General features: G+C 42.1%; 1 protein-coding gene across 13 annotated transcripts in view; it reads right to left on the bottom strand.

The window, feature by feature from the left end:
- The window catches only part of SFMBT1 (Scm like with four mbt domains 1), a 126,477-nt gene that overhangs the window by 99,898 nt on the left and 5,723 nt on the right, over window positions 1-20,856 (bottom strand). For 7 of the 13 annotated variants that reach the window (XM_026501023.4, XM_048226516.2, XM_057311794.1 and 4 more), the window contains exon 2: window positions 15,144-15,216. The exons of 2 other annotated variants lie outside the window; for them this stretch is intronic. The gene's annotated coding sequence lies outside the window, so the exon portion shown is untranslated. Of the gene's footprint in view, window positions 1-15,143; window positions 15,217-19,066; window positions 19,157-20,856 lie in introns of all 13 variants that reach the window. 4 more of the 13 variants (XM_044384912.3, XM_026501026.4, XM_044384913.3 and 1 more) reach the window with 1 other exon arrangement.

Raw genomic sequence — 20,856 nt, forward strand, 5'->3', positions numbered from 1 at the left:
AAAAGCCTACTGCAAATATTATTCTCAATGGGGAAAAGCTGGAAGCCTTTCCCTTAAGATCAGGAACTCGACAAGGATGCCCACTCTCGCCACTATTATTCAACATAGTACTAGAAGTCCTTGCAACAGCAATCAGACAACAAAAAGGGATCAAAGGTATTCAAATTGGCAAAGAAGAAGTCAAAATGTCTCTCTTTGCAGATGACATGATACTCTATATGGAAAACCCAAAAGAAGCCACTCCCAAACTATTAGAAGTTATAGAGCAATTCAGTAACGTGGCAGGATACAAAATCAATGCTCAGAAATCAGTTGCATTTCTATACACGAATAACGAGACCGAAGAAAGAGAAATTAGGGAATCCATCCCATTTACAATAGCACCAAAAACCATACGTTACCTTGGAATTAACTTAACCAGAGACGTAAAGGACCTATATTCTAGAAACTATAAATCACTCTTGAAAGACATTGAGGAAGACATAAAAAGATGGAAAGATATTCCATGCTCATGGATCGGAAGAATTAACATAGTTAAAATGTCCATGCTACCCAGAGCAATCTACACTTTCAATGCTATCCCGATCAAAATACCAAGGACATTTTTCAAAGAACTGGAACAAATAGTCCTTAAATTTGTATGGAAACAGAAAAGGCCCCGAATCTCCAAGGAACTGTTGAAAAGGAAAAACAAAGCTGGGGGCATCACAATGCCAGATTTCGAGCTGTACTACAAAGCTGTGATCACAAAGACAGCATGGTACTGGCACAAAAACAGACACATAGACCAATGGAACAGAATAGAGAGCCCAGAAATGGACCCTCGGCTCTTTGGGCAACTAATATTTGATAAAGCAGGAAAAAACATCCGGTGGGAAAAAGACAGTCTCTTCAATAAATGGTGCTGGGAAAATTGGACAGCTACATGCAAGAGAATGAAACTTGACCACTATCTCACACCATACACAAAAATAAACTCCAAATGGATGAAAGACCTCGATGTGAGACAGGAATCCATCAAAATTCTAGAGGAGAACATAGGCAACAACCTCTACGACATCGGCCAAAGCAACCTTTTTCATGACACATCCCCAAAGGCAAGAGAAACAAAAGATAAAATGAATTTATGGGACTTCATCAAGATTAAAAGTTTCTGCACAGCCAAGGAAACAGTCAGAAAAACTAAGAGGCAGCCCACGGAATGGGAGAATATATTTGCAAATGACACTACAGATAAAGGACTGGTATCCAAGATCTACAAAGAACTTCTCAAACTCAATACACGAGAAACAAATAAATCAAAAAATGGGCAGAAGATATGAACAGACACTTTTCCAATGAAGACATACAAATGGCTAACAGACACATGAAAAAATGTTCAAAATCATTAGCCATCAGGGAAATTCAAATCAAAACCACACTGAGATACCACCTTACGCCAGTTAGAATGGCAAAAATAGACAAGGCAAGAAACAACAATTGTTGGAGAGGATGTGGAGAAAGGGGATCCCTCCTACATTGTTGGTGGGAATGCAAGTTGGTACAGCCACTCTGGAAAACAGTGTGGAGGTCCCTTAAAAAGTTAAAAATTGAGCTACCCTATGATCCAGCCATTGCACTACTGGGTATTTACCCCAAAGATACAGACGTAGTGAAGAGAAGGGCCATATGCACCCCAATGTTCATAGCAGCAATGTCCACAATAGCTAAATTGTGGAAGGAGCCGAGATGCCCTTCAACAGATGACTGGATTAAGAAGTTGTGGTCCATACATACAATGGAATATTACTCAGCCATCAGAAAGAACGAGTTCTCAACATTTGCTGCAACATGGACGGCACTGGAGGAGATAATGCTAAGTGAAATAAGTCAAGCAGAGAAAGACAACTATCATATGATTTCTCTCATCTATGGAACATAAGAACTAGGATGATCGGTAGGGGAAGAAAGGGATAAAGAAAGGGGGGGTAATCAGAAGGGGGAATGAAACATGAGAGACTATGGACTATGAGAAACAAACTGAGGACTTCAGAGGGGAGGGAGGTGGGGGAATGGGATAGACCGGTGATGGGTAGTAAGGAGGGCACATATTGCATGGTGCACTGGGTGTTATACACAACTAATGAATCATTGAGCCTTACATCGGAAACCGGGGATGTACTGTATGGTGACTAACATAATATAATAAAAAATCATTAAAAAAAAAAAAAAAAAAGAGTAACGGTGTCTGAGTCACAGATATTTTCCTGGCTCAAGTGCACCCCACTTGGAAATTTAATTTAAATGAACGTGTAATAGTTTCTAAAGGTGTTTTCCTAAGACATCAGCTCCTTGGGAGCATCTGAGGGCCCAGGAAAAACAAGGACTGCCCCCCTCACCTGCTCTGGTCACAGCCTCCCAGCCCCAGCACCATCAGCCCAGCACCTTCCTAGGAGAGCCTCCAATAACCACAGATCAAAAACAGAGCAACTTCAGGGTAGGAATAAAATCATTTAAAAGGGAGAGGTAGATGACCCAGCCATTGCACTACTGGGTATTTACCCCAAAGATACAGACGTAGTGAAGAGAAGGGCCATATGCACCCCAATGTTCATAGCAGCATTGTCCACAATAGCTAAATCGTGGAAGGAGCCGAGATGCCCTTCAACAGATGACTGGATTAAGAAGTTGTGGTCCAACCTTACGCCAGTTAGAATGGCAAAAATAGACAAGGCAAGAAACAACAATTGTTGGAGAGGATGTGGAGAAAGGGGATCCCTCCTACATTGTTGGTGGGAATGCAAGTTGGTACAGCCACTCTGGAAAACAGTGTGGAGGTCCCTTAAAAAGTTAAAAATTGAGCTACCCTATGATCCAGCCATTGCACTACTGGGTATTTACCCCAAAGATACAGACGTAGTGAAGAGAAGGGCCATATGCACCCCAATGTTCATAGCAGCAATGTCCACAATAGCTAAATCGTGGAAGGAGCCGAGATGCCCTTCAACAGATGACTGGATTAAGAAGTTGTGGTCCATATATACAATGGAATATTACTCAGCTATCAGAAAGAACGAGTTCTCAACATTTGCTACAACATGGACAGCACTGGAGGAGATAATGCTAAGTGAAATAAGTCAAGCAGAGAAAGACAACTATCATATGATTTCTCTCATCTATGGAACATAAGAACTAGGATGATCAGTAGGGGAAGAAAGGGATAAAGAAAGGGGGGGGTAATCAGAAGGGGGAATGAAACATGAGAGACTATGGACTATGAGAAACAAACTGAGGACTTCAGAGGGGAGGGGGGTGGGGGAATGGGATAGACCGGTGATGGGTAGTAAGGAGGGCACGTATTGCATGGTGCACTGGGTGTTATACACAACTAATGAATCATCGAGCCTTACATCGGAAACCGGGGATGTACTGTATGGTGACTAACATAATATAATAAAAAATCATTAAAAAAATAAATAAATTAAAAAAAAAAAAAAAAAAAAAAGAAGTTGTGGTCCATACATACAATGGAATATTACTCAGCCATCAGAAAGAACGAGTTCTCAACATTTGCTGCAACATGGACGGCACTGGAGGAGATAATGCTAAGTGAAATAAGTCAAGCAGAGAAAGACAACTATCATATGATTTCTCTCATCTATGGAACATAAGAACTAGGATGATCGGTAGGGGAAGAAAGGGATAAAGAAAGGGGGGGTAATCAGAAGGGGGAATGAAACATGAGAGACTATGGACTATGAGAAACAAACTATGGGAATGAAACATGAGAGACTATGGACTATGAGAAACAAACTGAGGGCCTCAGAGGGGAGGGGGGTGGGGGAATGGGATAGACCGGTGATGGGTAGTAAGGAGGGCACGTATTGCATGGTGCACTGGGTGTTATACACAACTAATGAATCATCAAGCCTTACATCGGAAACCGGGGATGTACTGTATGGTGACTAACATAATAAAAAATCATTAAAAAAATAAAAAATAAAAAAAATAAAAGGGAGAGGTAGTGGAAGTATGCAAAACAGAAAAAGAAATGGTTTTTGCTTAAATTCAAACAGAACATTTTGCTCATAGAATTTTGATGAGGTAATATTTCTCTCTAACGTGGTGTTTCAAATTCAGAAAGGGACTTTCAGAAGACTAAAAAGGCAAATACACCAGGGGCCATCCCCCCCTCCCCAGTACAGTTCCTCCTCTCAAGGATTCCTTTTCTATAGCATTAAATAAAATGTTACGGCTGTCAGTAGTAAAAACGCAAGTATTAAGCCCTCATTTATTCAGTGGCACAAAGAACAGAAGAATCTAAGCTGCTCTGGCAGTTCATTTTTTTTGCTGTAGAAATTACTCTGGCATATGGGAAAATAAAAATAATAGATATTTATTTTCAGTTTGTTTAGATGAAGAAAATAATTTTTAAATCCTATTAGAAAATTAAGGGACTACAGCTAGGTGCAGTTTTAAGAAATCGATTACATCCTTACAAGTAAATCCATGAACATAATGAGATGGATCCAAACCAGCACATGAAAGATCCATTAATTTATGTTTACAAGTAGCATAGGATCACCCTTAAATAAACGTAATCAGCATTACAGAAATCCAAAATAACCGAGGAATAAGCTGGTACTTGAACATAAATTCTTTAATTCATCAAAAACATGGTAAATTACCTTCTGAAGAGACTTTTTAACATTAACAGCCCTTAGAATTTCAGGTTTTAAGGAAAAAAGAATGTGAATTTCATAAAAAATAAATCATGGTAGGGGCGCCTGGGTGGCTCAATCAGTTAAGCATCTTCCTTTCACCTCATGTCATGATCTCAGGGTCCTGGAATCGAGCCCTGTGGTGGGCTCCCTGCTCAGCGAGGAGTCTGCTTCTCCCTCTCCTTCTGCCCCTACCCCATGCTTGTGCTCATTCACACTCTCTGTCAAATAAGTAAATAAATAAATAAATAAATAATTGTAAAAAGAAATCATGGTAGAATTCTAAATCTATAAATACAATCACTGCACAGGATTTCATTTTCTTGGGGGTGGGGTAGTTTCTTGGTCTATCAATGACATACTTCGCATCCAAGAAACATACCCTCACCCAGATCCCTGGGCCAGTTTTAACTGGGGCCTACGAAGTGAGGAAAGGGGCAAAGGAAACAGGGTCCCACCAATTCCAACCATTTCCACTATTTTCTCCCTCTGCATCATGAGAGATTAAAAAGGCTGTCATCCCTAATAAAAATAAGCTTATTATTGATAGATCGATGTCATAAATATTGATGAGTACTGAACATGAATATGGTTAGCAATCAAGTATATTTAGACTTTGCTGCCCTTGTTCATAAAGTCAGAAGAGAAAGGAAGGGAGAAGAGGAGACACAAGATACTGGCAATTCATCTTGGGGGAGTGGGGGAGCCGGGGATGATCTCAGCAGCAGAGAAAGGAACACTTGGTCAGAGGTACCATAAATACAAGCCTGTCACATCCTAGGCCTGTAAATGACAGCAGAAATCTGAGTAACGACTCTGTAATCAGATTAGGAGAAGCCAGTATGATCCTTTAGGTGACAGAGATCTAATCTAGGACACAATTGGGCCTAAACACAGATTTACTGAACTCACGGAAATGAGCACTTAATCACGCTAAGAGATCATGGCCACAGTGAAGATATGTTTCCTGTCATGTTCCATCTCTAGAGGCTGAGTTCAGTTTTGTGGTTCAACACATGGATGTGACTGGGCTAAGCTGGGATTTAATTCTTAGCTTGCTAATGTTTCACGCATGATCTCAGATCTCACCCTGTGCTATTAATTTGGCATCACGGCACAAACGACTCAATTTAGTTTGTCCTACATCTAAGTTTATCTCCCCCAAATGAATTAAATAAATATCCCCTGTGCTGGACAGTTTATGTCAGTACTTAGCCCCACACCTACCCTTCTAGACTGTCCCTGATTCATCGGGCCTGAAATCTACATTCCCAAGCCCCTGGTAGCTGGGCTCCCGTGAGGCTCTAGCGGCAGCCCTGGCAGGATGAACTCCAGCAGCACTGGTGCAAATGGGGATGTGTGGGCTCTGAGGAATACCACATTCCCCATTTGCTCCTCCAACCCTTCCTTTTGTATCTAATTCCTAGAATCATAGCCCCCTCTTTTTGGGTACCCTGAGATCAAGACCTGAGCTGAGATCAAGAGTTGGGATGCTTAACTGACTGAGCCACCCAGGCGCCCCGAACTAGACCCCTTTTTGACTGAAGCACCTGGGGTGGTTTCCCAGCTAGACACTGACTGACAGTCCACCAAATTCAGAATTTATATAATTCACAGACCAGGGTGAATCTATGCTATTTCTGTGCTGTGAAATATTCATTCATTCACTCATTCAACAAATTTTTACTGTGCACCTACCATCAGCCAGACCCTGTTATAAGTGTTAGAGACAGAGTCATAAACAACACAGACAAAAATCCCTCTCCTCAAAGAGCTAACATTCTAGTGGAAGAGAGAGATAATACACAAACAGAGAAATAAAATGCACAGTGTTAGATAATGCTGAGGAAAAAAAAAAAAACTAAGCAGGGGCAGGGATGTGAAATGTTGGAAGAGGGCTGAAATTTTAGATATGCAGGTCACTGAGGTGATTTTTGGAAAAAGAGATGAAGGAAATGAGGGAGCCAGTGTACACGTATGTACAGGAAGAGCATTCCAGGCAGAGGCAACAACGTGGAAGGAGACTCTTCCATGCTGGAGGAAAGCAGGAGTCCTCTGTGGCCCGAACAGAGAAGGGGAGGAGGGCTGAGAGGTGGGGAGGCTAAGCCATGGGAGCCTTGCGGGATACAATAAGGACAATAAAGACGTTAGCTCAGCAGCAGATTCTGAGCAGAGGAGTGACACCCTATGACTCACCTGTCAACAGGACCCCACCGGTCAATGGCAGACTGGAGGGGGCAAGGGCAGAAGGAAGGGGACCCACCCAAACAAGACTGGATGTTATCGAGGGCCAACTGGTGACAGTGAGGATGCTGAGCAAATCCTGAATACACTGTCAACTCCTACATGGTCTTACAAAGTCGGGGGCTGGTCCCGGAACCTTCCTGGAATTCACATCAATAGAAACTTCTATAGGACTCCTACCAGTGAGAATACAATGGCGTTAGCCAAGGAAAATTAAATAATTGCAAATTAACATTCTGTAATAGTCAATATAGGAAAAAACTAATGTATAACATATGCCAGGGTTATAAAAATAGTAAAGAATATAGAAATATCGAATTTATAGTATCTAGAAATTCAGTTTTTATTTAGCTGATCAGATTGAAGATAAAATATTACTTTATTAACTATATTTCTAAGAGGAAAATTATCATATGTAAATTTTCTAGAGAGCAATGAGGAATTTTATACCTAGAAGGAATCTGATAGTCCCCTTCTCTTCATTTTAGATGAAGGTAATAATGCCCAGATATAAACGAAGCTTGGTCCTTCAAGCATCAGAACGTATCTTAACAGTGGATGGAAATATTTCTGAAATATATTTTTACTTCCTTATCTCTGTAAGAGTGAGCATCCTGAACAAACTTTAAGTTTTTCTTGATAATTCTGATAACTTCGATAACTCAAAAGAACCTGATGTCGGATGTCCAGCCCCAAATAATGCTGGGATTTGCTAATGGCTGCCACCAGTGTGGAGCCCTGACAATCTCCACTCGTCTCCCTCCCAGCTAATGGGGTCCACTCCTCACGAGACTGGGAAAGAGCTAGGAACTGTCCATAAACAAAAGCGAGACCAGGAAAAAAACGAAAGGGAAAAACAATCAGCGTCGTAGCAACGACTGGCAACACTCAGAAATGGGTTTTGCTTGTTCCGGCTGTTGGGCCGTGTTGGGGGACAAAGCCTGCCCCCAACGGATGTCTGCAGAGGTGATACGTGTGCAGTCCGTCCTTTAGAAACAGTTCTGCCCCAAAATGCAATTCATCGCTTCTAAGAAAGCATAACGTTTAAAATTACTTAAAGAGAAATTAACTTTCTGACCATTAACATTATAAGTATCAGCACATAAAAGAGCAAATTGCCGGGGCGCCTGGATGGCTCAGTCGGTGAAGCGTCCAACTCCTGATCTCAGCTCAGGTCTCGATCTCAAAGTCATGAGTTCAAGCCCCACATTGGGCTCCACACTGGGCAAGGAGCCTACTTTAAAAAAAAAAAAAAAAGCAAATTGCCAAGGTAGTATTTACTTCGCAAATAACAACTTAAAAGTACGACTAGGAAAATAATAAGCTTTAATAAAAGGGCACTTCACTTCTTCTACAGCCTACCCCACCAAAAATTCTCCAGTAGGCTTGACATAAACTTACGTTTCTAGTTCCTTTACTACCATGCTACCAAAACTAGTCTATTTTTAAAAATTAACAAAAAAAGGTTAAGGTTAATCTGTATTGGAAAGGAAAGATTCACAAAAAGAGAGAACCATAAATCAAAACTGCAAATGACTCACATGTAAGGACTCAACATAATAAGCTCCCTCAGCAATCAAACAGCAAATATGGGAGCTCAACAGATAACATAAGTAAAAGTCTGGGGCCCTCTGAGGATATACTATAATTCTTGCCAAGCTGCATGCTCATGGCCAGAGATCGAACATTTTCCCTCCATCCCCGTGTCCTGACTACCACACACTCCTCCAGCTCCAGGTAGGTCCCCAGGGCCCTAGTTCCAGATGTGAACAGCCCATTTAGAGCTAGCTCTCTGCTTCCTCCACTACTCTCAAAGAGAAAGAGCTGGAAGGAACCCCACCAGGTTTAAACAGCTTTATGAGGAAGGAGCACAAAAGATAAAGGACTGGAAAGGGATTTGCAAAAAGGAAGAAGTTCAGGGTTATTTTCTTATTTTACACTGGACCTTTTCTCCATTAAAAACCACAATAACTTAGCTTATTAGAAAGTCTTACGCTAACAATACACTAACAATACAAGTATTCACCGATCAGTCACTCCCTGAACTTTACTCTGACAAAAACTATTCCACAAAAATTATTTCCCAAAACAATACCCTACAAGATATAGCCCCTTCCCACACTCCCGTCAAAACATCTTCCACAGCTGGTACTGTGTACCTTTCTGACGGGCGCTTACACAGGGGCGATTCTGCGGCCTGTCTTACCACAGTACTGTAAGCTTCTCCAGGGCGGGGAGCTCGCTCCCCTCTGCCTTCCTCAAACCCCTGGCACCAGTGCTTCCCTTCACAGCTATTTAGCGTTTGCTAAATGGATTTCTGTGGTATCAGATCATGAGCCCTCCAATTCATTATTGAGAAAAAAAATACAAACCTTCTAATGCGGCAGTAACACTGCTGCCCCCAGGGAAGGGTGCTGCCACTTGCACAAGAGAAAGAAATCCAGTGCCTACCACCTGCCTCGAGTCAGGACCTCTGACCTGCCCTGCTCAGCAGCACCCTTCTCAGAAGAAGGAGTGGGAGAGTCTGAGAAGTCACTGAAGCAGAGTCCCTGTATATGCATGTCAGGCATTATCCACAGGCTTGCCCTTCAAATTCTGAAAGTGAAAACACGCCTTCAAGCCACTGCTGCTTCTACCTGTTCTTCGACACTGAATGGTCCGCCGAGCCGGGCTGGCCTGTGGTCTTATAAAGCCTTTCACAAGATGAAGAATCTGACTAACCCTAACTGCCTGCTGGTTTCTATACTTCTTCTCGTGTCCCTTCTTGAAAGCACCTTATCAAACCATAAAACCTGCTTTCTGACACAGTGTGTGATACTGTGTGACACCTTCTTCACCACAAGCCCAAGTCTACCAGTCACATCCTTTTGCCTGCCTCCACGGTCCAAACTACTCCCCAGAACACAGAGTAAGCAGCAGAGAGAAGGCCCCAGCAGAGTGGACACCCTTGGCTCAGGCACAGCCAGCAGCACCCTCAGCGGCTAAGGGGCCCTGCAGAAAAGAGCACTGCTGCTCACAGACTGCTCGGCTCCATGTGCGTGTCCTCTGAGCACACAGTAAGGGTCACAGGTTAGGAACAGATGACCACAAAGAAAAAGAATACAGTACCGTGAACTGTCCCGTGTTTTGAGGAAAGCATTCTGGAAGCGACAGTGGTACACAGAGGAGACACTGACAGGGATAAGAATACATGCTCTGAGCAGTGTTCTGAAGTTCTTCCAATAAAGGGGAATAACTAAGAACTTGGACTACTGAGATACAGAACACTGTAGGGTTCAACGACAGAATGCATCAAAATTCCAAATTCAGTTTCTTCAGAAATCACTGCACTGCAACCACAGCACGATGTTTAAAATTCCTTACCAAGTAGCTAAAATAAAAATCAACTGGTTTTTATTTTTTAACTTAGCTACATATCTGCCAAACGAGCAAAAGAACACAAAAAAATTTCCAGAAAGTGATATGATTTGTTAGCCAATCCATGGTTCTGCCATCTTCTCAAAGCCAAAGCACAAAACAAATTATCTACATTTGGGACAAGCAGCATGCACTCAGGGCTTGGGCTTCCAAGGCCTGGTGCACACCTCAGTCGTCTAGGGACATCTGCAGACGTTTCAGGAACATGCCTGCAGGGGAAGGGGAGAGAGTGGCGAGGCAGGCAGCAGGCCTCTGCGTGACTCTACCTCCGACTCCCCTGACTCTACTGCACCCACTTCCTCTCTTCTCTGCATCTGGGGGACAGGGAGTGGTTGGAGAATGGTCTCTACAAATACACTAACTCAGAAAAAAACTTCAAGTATTAAAAAGCTCGTCTTAATTCAAGCACATGCAGTTATCATTCAGTATCATTTCCATGACACTGTTGTAGCATTAAAAAACTGGAAATAACCCAATACACAAACAGAAAACTGACTGAATAAATTAAGGTGCATCCTGGGGGCACCTGGCACCTACCTACTAAGGTAGAGCATGTGACCTTTGATCTCAGGGTCGTGAGTTCAAGCCCCAGCCTACTTTAAAAAAAAGAAAGAAAAAAACAAAGTGCATCCATATAACAGACTCCTAGGCAATCATTAAAAGAATGAGGCTGAGCTTTGTGTACTTGGATATATCTAAGGTATTTTAAACGAAAAGAGTACTACCAATTGTTTTTTTTAAGTGGGTGGGGAAATTTATGTTTTTATACAAATAGAATTTTTCTGGAGAAAAAAAAAAACTAGCAGTAACAGTGACCTATAGAAGGGACTGAGAGACTGGGGGGTCTCAGTAAAGGAGTACACTCTTTTTCACAATTTGAAAACACTTTACTACGTACACATATCCCTGTTAAAAAAAAAATTAAGAAGTATGTAAGTCTGTGATTATGACAAAATTAAAGCAACGAAAGAAAAAGTGTTGCCTCTTAAAAGCAATCTTACCTTTCTTATCTATTGCTAAATTCTTTGTGGCAAATATCTGAATTTATTTAAACAAGGGTGGATATAGAGAGGTCCACTCTACCCTCCTTCTTCAAAGCCACGATAACTTTCAATTTCTTGCCATAATGGTAAAAAAAAAAAAAAAAATTGCACTTGCTTCTCGAACCAAGATGCAAAAATCTCTTAAATGTTTCCTTCTGTTATAACCAAAGTTTAAATGATTCAAATATACTAATAAATCCATAACTAAAGTTCGGTTACATTTCATATGTTAATATTGTGTTCTAACCATATCTTACGAGGAAAGTTTCACCTAAGATCTCCTTGTCCCTAAACTAACAAAGAACTTTAGAATTACTGAAGAGTACAAATTTCCTAAACTCTCCCGAGCCAAAAGTCACTTCAGTAATAAACTAAAGGGTTCCCCCCAAAGCTTCAAAATTCCTAAAACTTCTCCATTTCCAAACAGGATTGGGGAGGGGTGTTGCAGGCAAAGCCTAAGTAAGCATGTCCAACCTCTGTGGATGCCTTCCCTGGTCTCAGGGACCCCAGAGCACTGATTATTGAATCAGTGGATCCACTGGATCTGATTCCGAAGCTCAGCAGGGGCTCATCATGTGCCTGCGAGTCACAGGCTCTCCCCGGTCACACCTGGGCAAATGAAGTGGCGAGCGCTGCCGCCCACACCCACATAAAACTACACTGCTGACAGGAGTCTCTGCAACTACCACCATGCAAAGTGAAGCAAACGATGGGGCTAGTGCCCTTCAACTGGATTCTTAATAACAAAAATATTTCTTGAAGATCTATAAATGTACACATTTCTTGGAAAAAATGATATAAGTTAATATGCTAATGAAAATGAAGAAAAGAAATTTTGCTAACCTAAAACATTAACTAACACACTCCAAGCAGCAAAATATGACAAAATATTGACTTCTCATAAAAAAATTTCTGAACATCCAGAACTATAACACTGTACAAAAATCTCCAGACTTAGGGGGAAAAATTACTTCTTAGATCATTTACAAGTTGGTTGTTTATTCACATCTCCACTTAACATGTATGTATTTACCATGCACTGTTCTCAGTACCAGGCATGCCATGCTGATTAAGACACACCCAGTTCCTGCTTGTGTGCTGTTGGTGGGAATGCCAACTGGTACAGCCACTGCGGGAGACAGCATGGAAGGGCCTCAAAATGTTAAAAATAAAACTACCCTACAATCCAGCAATTGCACTAGTGGGTATTTACCCAAAAAAATACAAAAACATTAAGTGAAACAGATACATGCGGGACGCCTGGGTGGCTCAGTCGGTTAAAGGTCTGCCTTTGGCTCAGGTCATGATCCCAGGGTCCTGGGATCCAGCCCCACATCAGGCTCCTTGCTCAGCAGGGAGTCCGCTTCTCCCTCTCCCACTTCCCCTGCTTGTGCTGTCTCTCTCTCAAATAAGTGAAATGAAATGAAATGAAATGAAATGAAAAGAAAAGAAAAGAAAAGAAAAGAAAAGAGAGGGAGGGAGGAAAGGGAAAAAAAAAACCCCAAAAACCCAGATACATGCACCCCTATGTGACTGCAGCACTATTTACAATAGCCAAATTATGGAAGCAGCTCAAGTGTCCACTGATAGATGAATGCAAAAGAAGATGTGATGTATACATACAGAGGAATATTATTCAGCTACAAAAAGAAGGAAATCTTGCCATTTACCACACGATTGGAGCTAGAGAATATTATGCTAAGTTAAATTAGCCAGAGAAAGACAAATACTATATGATTTCACTCATATGTGGAATTTAAGAAACAAACAAGCAAATGGGAAAAAAAGAGAGAGAAAGAAAGCAAACCAAGAAACAGACTCTTAACTACTGAGAACACACTGATGGTTACCAGAGGGGAGGTGGGTGGGGGGGAGGCGTGAAACAGGTGACAGGCATTAAGGAGGGCACTTCTTGTGACGAACACCAGGTAATGTGTGGAAGTGCTGAATCGCTGTACTGTACACCTGAAACTAATATAACACTCTGTTAACTATACTGGAATTAAAATTTAAAATTTAATAAAAAAAGACTCAGTTCCTATCTTCATGAAGTTTATGAGAGTAAACACAACACTGCATCAGGACATTGTCTAGTTCTGTCACAAGTAACAATAAGGAAAAACATCCTCGTAGTTGATTTTAATATTCTCTACAGTGTGGCTTCAAGCATATATAATAAATTAAAATTTTTAAATTTAAATCTTAAAATGAGCTGAAAATAAGATAATTTCATATAGTGATAAGTGCCACAAAGAAAAACAACAGTAACGAGAAAGTAGTACCTGGAGTGGAGGTAAGGATGTTTAGGGAAAGTTTCATCACTGAGCTGAACCCCCTAAATGAAAATGAACGAATTCTAACAAACGTGGTGTGCTTGGAGGGACAGAGAACACATGTGGCTGTACTGTGGGACAGTGATGGAAAAGTGGCAGAGATGGCAGGGGACAAATCACAAAGGGCATTATAGGCCACAAAAGGAGTTTGGATTTTATTCTAATGACTACGGAAAGTCACTGGCAGGCTCTAAGCCTGGGAGTGACACGAGGGAATCTGATCAAACGTAATAGCTTCTTGTTCAGAACACGGTACATCTTCAAGTAGAAAGAGCGTTATAAACCTCGGTGCCGCAATACTGCTTCTGCCTTCATCGGCCGGAGTTGATCTACTCTCTACTCTCTGCTAGGCTGTGTGCAAGGTACTGCACGCAGGGTCCCTGACCTTGAGCTCACAGTCTGGTAGAGATGAGAAACACTGAACCAAAAATTACAGCTGTAACATTTATAAGAGTGGAATACGTAGAATGCCAGTGAGCACCCAGGACGAAGGGTAGTAAACCTGGCCTAGAAGAGTCCAGGAAGGAAGACCTCACAGAAGACCAGAGTCAGAGTCCCGTAAAGGGCAAGCAGGGGTTTCCTCAGTGCATTCCCCTCTGTGCAACACCCAAGCCACTGGTGGGACACAAGAAAATGTAGGGGCCACAAAGACTCTTCCTTTTAAAGTATATTATGTAGAATTTTATGGTGCAACAGGGAAAAAAGTTAACATATAAAACTTGCAACTTCACAGGTATTGGTTAAATACAATTTTATTAAGAACTTCAAAAGCACAAACTTCCAGTTCTAAAATAAAGTCCTAGAGATTAACATACAGCACAGCAACTACAGTTAATAACACTGTATTGCATATTTGCTAAAAGAGTAAATCTTAAAAAAAGTTCTCATCACAAGAAAAAAAAAGCTTTGTTAACTGTGTGTGGTGAGGGATGTTAACTAGACTTATCGCGGTGGCCATCCCCCAATATATACAAATACTGAATCATTATGCTGCACACCTGAAACCAATATAATGTTTTATGTCAACCATACCGCAACTTTAAAATTAATAATCTTTTAAAAAGAACTTTAATTATCTGGTGTTTCCACCATACTGAAAATGTGGCAGTCTACACATCACTTCAACAAGTGGGCCTGTGCTGTGTGTGTGTGTGTTACCCATCATGAGCTGGGGTTAAAGACTTTTTTGAATGCCAACTTTCTTGCAGCCATTTTTATGCCCCCCCCAAAAAAACAGCCTTTGTCAACGTTTTCAAACAGAGATATAGAAAAAATTCCAAATATTCTCCATTTAGATTCAAAAATGATTAACAATTTCCTGACTAGCCTTATCTGTGTATATACACGGGCATATACGTACACCTCCTCAGCTATTTGGAGGTGTTGGAGACATCATGACATCTCACCTCTAAATTCTTCAGCTGCTGTCCCCCAGGAATAAGGGCATTCTCCTATATAATCACAACACCATTAGCACACCTAAAAAAAAGAAAAAAAAAAATCAACAATTCCTTAATATCATCTATCATCAGGTATACAGTTTAAAAAATTTTTAAATACGAAAAAGGGGCTATGTTGAAAATCTTACTGAAGGAATGTATTTTAATAAACTGATTAGATTTACTATTATTTGTATTTCATTATTTTTCATTTCTAAATGTGATAATACTTTTAAGTTAAAAGCCCAATTTTTAGGGGCGCCTGGGTGGCTCAGTTGGTCAAGCGTCTACCTTCAGCTCAGGTCATGATCTTGGGGTCCGGGAATGGTGCCTGCGTGGTCGTGGTCGGGCTCCCTGCTAAGAAGTCTGCCTCTCCGTCTCTCTTTGCCCCTCCGCCCCGCGCGCACTCTCTCTCAAATAAATAAATAAAATCTTTAAAAAAAAAAAAGTCCAATTTTTAAAAGTCAATTTGTTAAATATTACAAGAATGATTGGCGGTAATCAAATATGGCAAAAAGTGTGAAAGTGGTACATGGAAGATTGACATTTCGCAAGGACCGTGTTAGTGGAAGGACACTCGAGACAAAGGGACCTCCAGGGAAAAGGATCCACAGAAGAGCAGGGTGTCGGTGTGAGAGAGGGAGGTGAGTGGGACGGGTCGCTGAAGGGGAGCTCTTTGAGGATTCTGCATGCTTTCCTTAGGAGTCTGGACTTTACCCTACTGGCAGTGAAGTTTTACATGATACAATCGCCTTTGTTGAGAAAGCCCTATCTGGCCACAGTGTGTCGGATGGACCAGACAGCAGGGAAGATGGGGGCAGGGGGACCATTTGGAGTCAACAGAACAAGGTTTGTATTTTTCACTGCAAATATTTAACGTTTTAGTTACATTATGGCTTGAATAAACCTGCTGTGCTGGTAAAGGGACAAAACAAAAACATAAAATTAAACTAAGCTTATCTTGAATGTTCATGTTATAAAAATGCAGCTTTAAAGACAGAAAGGTATAGTCAGAAGAGACGTAAACTTTGGAAGGAGCCCTTGGGCACTTCTGAAGTTTTCAGCATTTAATGGAGCTGGCTCTTTTCAATACCCAGTTTCACTTTCCAAAGTGGCTTTCCTTTTCCTTGGCAAGATTCATCACTGACACTAATTTTATGTTTATCAGTCACAATTAAAAATTTCCAAAGGAAAACTAATGGGGAAGAGGTGGGGTGCAGAACAGATAAAGCGATTTTCAAATACACAGAGTGCCCTGAGGACAGTACTGGCAGTAACTCCGGGAGCTCCGTGTACAGAGTCCAGGGGCCAGATGCCAAATCTGCCTCAAGGAGGAGGAGGAGGACAGCACCAAGGGCTGGCTAAGGGCAGGACGGTACACTGGCCCTTCACTCCCTTCCCCCCGGAGACCTCTAGTTTTATTTATGCTACATATTGGGCTTCCTAGAAAGATGTCATTTGAACAAAGGGTTCCTTAGCTTTCAAAATGTTTCAAAGCCAAGGAGTCAGAACTGCACGAATAATTCTTAAGTCAGAGGCTGGTAATTCAAGAAGACTCCGAGTTCCGCAAGAGAGCTGCCGGGGGACAAAACAAACACCATCACTGAAGAGGAACGTAAAGAAAGAGACCTCGGCAGACAGGCCTACTGGAGGAGCAGCAGCTTTGGGGTAGAGTGAGGGGTTGTGGGTTGTCTGGGACCTGTAGCTTTTGAGGGGCCAGTGAGGAATCCAAACTGGAGGTCCAGACAGCAAAGGACATGTGGATGTAAAGCTTAGCAGAAAGGTTTAGGAGGGCACAAGGGGTAGATGAAATCTAAATGTGGATGAATCCACCAAGAGAGATATAAACAGAGAAACCAGGGAGGGTCTGAAAAGGTCACAGAAGCAAAAAGAAATGGGTCTTCCTCAAGACAGGACCCCGTGGGGCCATCCATACCCAGGGTCACTTCAGGAGGAGATCCTGAATTCGGGATAGCCTGTGTCCAAGACCAGAGAGAGCACAAGCTAGCCTGCTTGGGGGTGGTGTCCCACAAAGCAGAGGCTGCAGCAGGGCAATGGGGCAAGAGTACAGATACTGGCTTACTCTTGAAAGTGAAAGACCGAACAATGCATCCAGGTCTGAAGGGGCTGGAACTCTGAGAGAAAAAGATCACAGTGAGGTCCAAGATGAGAGAGGGGAGTATGGAAGCCCCTCGAGGAAGCTATAGAACACCACACCAGAACCTAAGACTTCACTAGTAGAGATGTTCTGGAAAGAGCTCCTTTTAGACAAGTTAACAGGGAGCCAAAATCAGGATAGAGAGTTGGGACAATGTCTTCAGAAGCCTTTAGTGCCTTAAGGCCCTGGGCCTGGCAGGAGGAGTCATGCAACTCTCCCCTCCCGCACTCCCTGTAGAGAAAGGACACCCACCCTAGCAGGGAAGGCCAGAAGAGCCTCCCCAACACCTCCATTCCCTTGTCACGCCTACTACTGGCAACAGGGTCTGGCAACAGAGTCATTTAAAGCTGCTCTCAGTTCACCCCGTAGCCTCTATCCGCCCTTAAGCAAAACAGGGCCCCAATAACATCTAGGAGAAGCTCTAAGTCTGGTTTCCAATTTGTGTAAAATGTTACTTGTATTAATAATAATAACTACGCATATTTTAAATGCAAATATAACTCATGATTGAGGACTAGGAAACCAGCTTTAAAAAGGAAACAAAATGGGGGTGCCTAACTGGGTCAGTCAGTACAGCGTGTGACTCTCGATCTTTGGGTCATGAGTTCAAGACCCACATTGGGTGTGGAGCCTATTTAAAAAAAAATTTTTTTTTTAAAGGGAAACAAAATGACAATAACAAACATTAATTACATTAAGAGTTTGAAGGGTTCAGATATCATAAATGATCATATAACAACAAAACACCCAAAGTTTTTCAAATTTCTAGCTTTAGTTACTAGACCACCTACCCCTGCCCATTTGGCTCAACAATAAAAATGAAAACTAATCAAAAGGAAACCATATTCCTGGAAAGAACAGCTACTTACTAATTTTTTTTTTGAAAGAAAAGAATGGGGACATCTGCCTGGCTCAGTCAGTGAAGCATAAGACTCTTGATCTCAGGGTCGTGAGTTCAAGCCCTATATTGGGTAGATAGCTTACTTTAAAAAAAAAAAAAAAAAAACAAGAAAAGAAAAAGAATGTCTCGTCTAACAGTTTACTTGCAAACTCCAATGCTTATTTTAAAAATTAACAAATTGACTCATATAGGGGCGCCTGGGTGGCGCAGTCGTTAAGCGTCTGCTTTCGGCTCAGGGCGTGATCCCGGAGTCCTGGGATCGAGCCCCATGTCGGGCTCCTCTGCTGGGAGCCTGCTTCTTCCTCTCCCACTCCCCCTGCTTGTCTCTCTCTCACTGGCTGTCTCTGTGTCAAATAAATAAATAAAATCTTTAAAAAAAAAAAAAACAAATTGACTCATATATAAACTGGTCTTTTCACAATATTTAACTGACAATTCAGGAGCATCAGTGATACACAATAGGGTGAGAATGGAGTAAAAGAGGTGTTCACCAGTGTCCTAGCGACAGTATCTACCAAAGAAACAGACACTTTCAGAAAAACCTTACTAACTCTAGGAAGCAACTAACCACTCTGATTTCCTTAAGAACTGAGCAATAAGTTAAGGCAGAAAAAAAAAAATCAGCCTTCACAACATCATCAATTTTTCAAGGGTTTCAAGAAAGATAGTCAAAAGCAGCCTTGTCAAGAAGGTAGTGACAGCAGTGGGGATCAAGAGGTGCCCCAAAGTTCCTGCCCTCCTCTAGTAACAAACAGTATTCAGGAGACTCACCCCATGTTTACTACACATTAAAAAATAAGAGTTAAAACAATAATAAAAGGAAAAACGTACACCTCTTTAGCCATTCTGAGAATACTAACTGCTCCACTCATAATCCTTAGCTCTGTGAGACCTGCTTTCCCTCTGTCTGTGACAGGATATCTGTATAACACAAATGCAAAGAGAAGGTAATACAATAAATTTAAAATATAAAGCATTAATTATGTAGTATCATTATTATGTAGGTTATTGAGCCTCTTTAAAAACTCACTAGTTTTCCATTAACACAGAAACGAGATGTTAAATACGGCAAAACCTCAACTAACCAGAACAGCTGGAGAATGAGTCACTGACTAATCACGCCTCTCAGATAGCTGAAGGCTTATTTACAACTTTAAACACACAAACTTTTTTGGTTAACTGTTCTGGGAGATCCTTTGACCCTGACCAACATGGTGAACATCAGTGATCGCACAGGAAGATGGAATCCTAAGACACATGAGGCTCTCTCTGTCCCTATCCAAATGCAATCCCAGACTGCAGCGACCCTTGCTTTTCACTTGCCCGTCTTCCACCCTCTCCTCCCATTCTGCTTCCATCTCGCTTACGTTCCAATAACCAAGTGTGTCAGGACCCGCATCTAAGGAAAGGCACCTGGTTCTCACAGGTCTGCTGGCAACCTACAGAGCTCTTCCAAGGGAGACAAACGAGTCCTCCAGTACCTGTATTTTACCTGCTGCTGAAATCTTTTTATTTTTAATTTTTTTTTAAAGATTTTATTTATTTATTTGACAGAGATAGAGACAGCCAGCGAGAGAGGGAACACAAGCAGGGGGAGTGGGAGAGGAAGAAGCAGGCTCCCAGCGGAGAAGCCTGATGTGGGGCTCGATCCCAGAACGCCGGGATCACACCCTGAGCCGAAGGCAGACGCTTAACCGCTGTGCCACCCAGGTGCCCCTGAAATCTTTTTAAAAACGTATTTCCTCAGAAGGAAATTCTGATGCACATGCTACGGTATGGACGAGCCTTGAGGACATGATGCTGGAACAAGCCACTCACGAGAAGACAAATCAGTATGATTCCACACCTACGAGGCAGCCAGAGCCGTCAGTCCTAAGACGGAAAGTACAGTGGTGTCTGCCAGGGGCTGGCAGGGAGACGGAAATGGGGAGTTACTGTCAGTGGGCTCAGAATTTCAGTTTGGGAAGATGAAAACGTCCTGGAAATGGAAAGCAGTGACAACTGCTCCACACTGTGAATGTATTTAATGCCACTGAGCTGTACGTTTTAAAATGGGAAATTCTGGGGGCGCCTGGGTGGCACAGCGGTTAAGCGTCTGCCTTCGGCTCAGGGCGTGATCCCGGCGTTATGGGATCGAGCCCCACATCAGGCTCCTCCACTGTGAGCCTGCTTCTTCCTCTCCCACTCCCACTCCCCCTGCTTGTGTTCCCTCTCTCGCTGGCTGTCTCTATCTCTGCCGAATAAATAAATAAAAAATAAAAAATCTTTAATAAATAAATAAATAAATAAATAGGAAATTCTGGGGTGCCTGGGTGGCTCAGCCGGTGAAGCGTCTGTCTTCGGCTCAGGTCATGATCCCAGGATCCTGGGATCAAGCCCCACGTCGTCAGGCTCCCTGCTCAGTGGGGAGCCTGCTTCTCCCTCTTTCCCCTGCTTGTACCCTAGCTCTTGCTCTCTCTCTCTCTCAAATAAATAAATAAAATGCTTTAAAAAATCAAAAATAAGATAAAATGGGAAATTTTATGTTACATATATTCCTCACTGCTCACTATGTTCTAGACAGGTGACATGTTAAGTGATTCTGTGTTGTCACCACCTCGTCACTCCAAGAACGTTATTTG

The sequence above is a fragment of the Ursus arctos genome, unplaced genomic scaffold (assembly GCF_023065955.2).
Source record: "Ursus arctos isolate Adak ecotype North America unplaced genomic scaffold, UrsArc2.0 scaffold_14, whole genome shotgun sequence".
NCBI classification, from domain to species: domain Eukaryota; kingdom Metazoa; phylum Chordata; class Mammalia; order Carnivora; family Ursidae; genus Ursus; species Ursus arctos.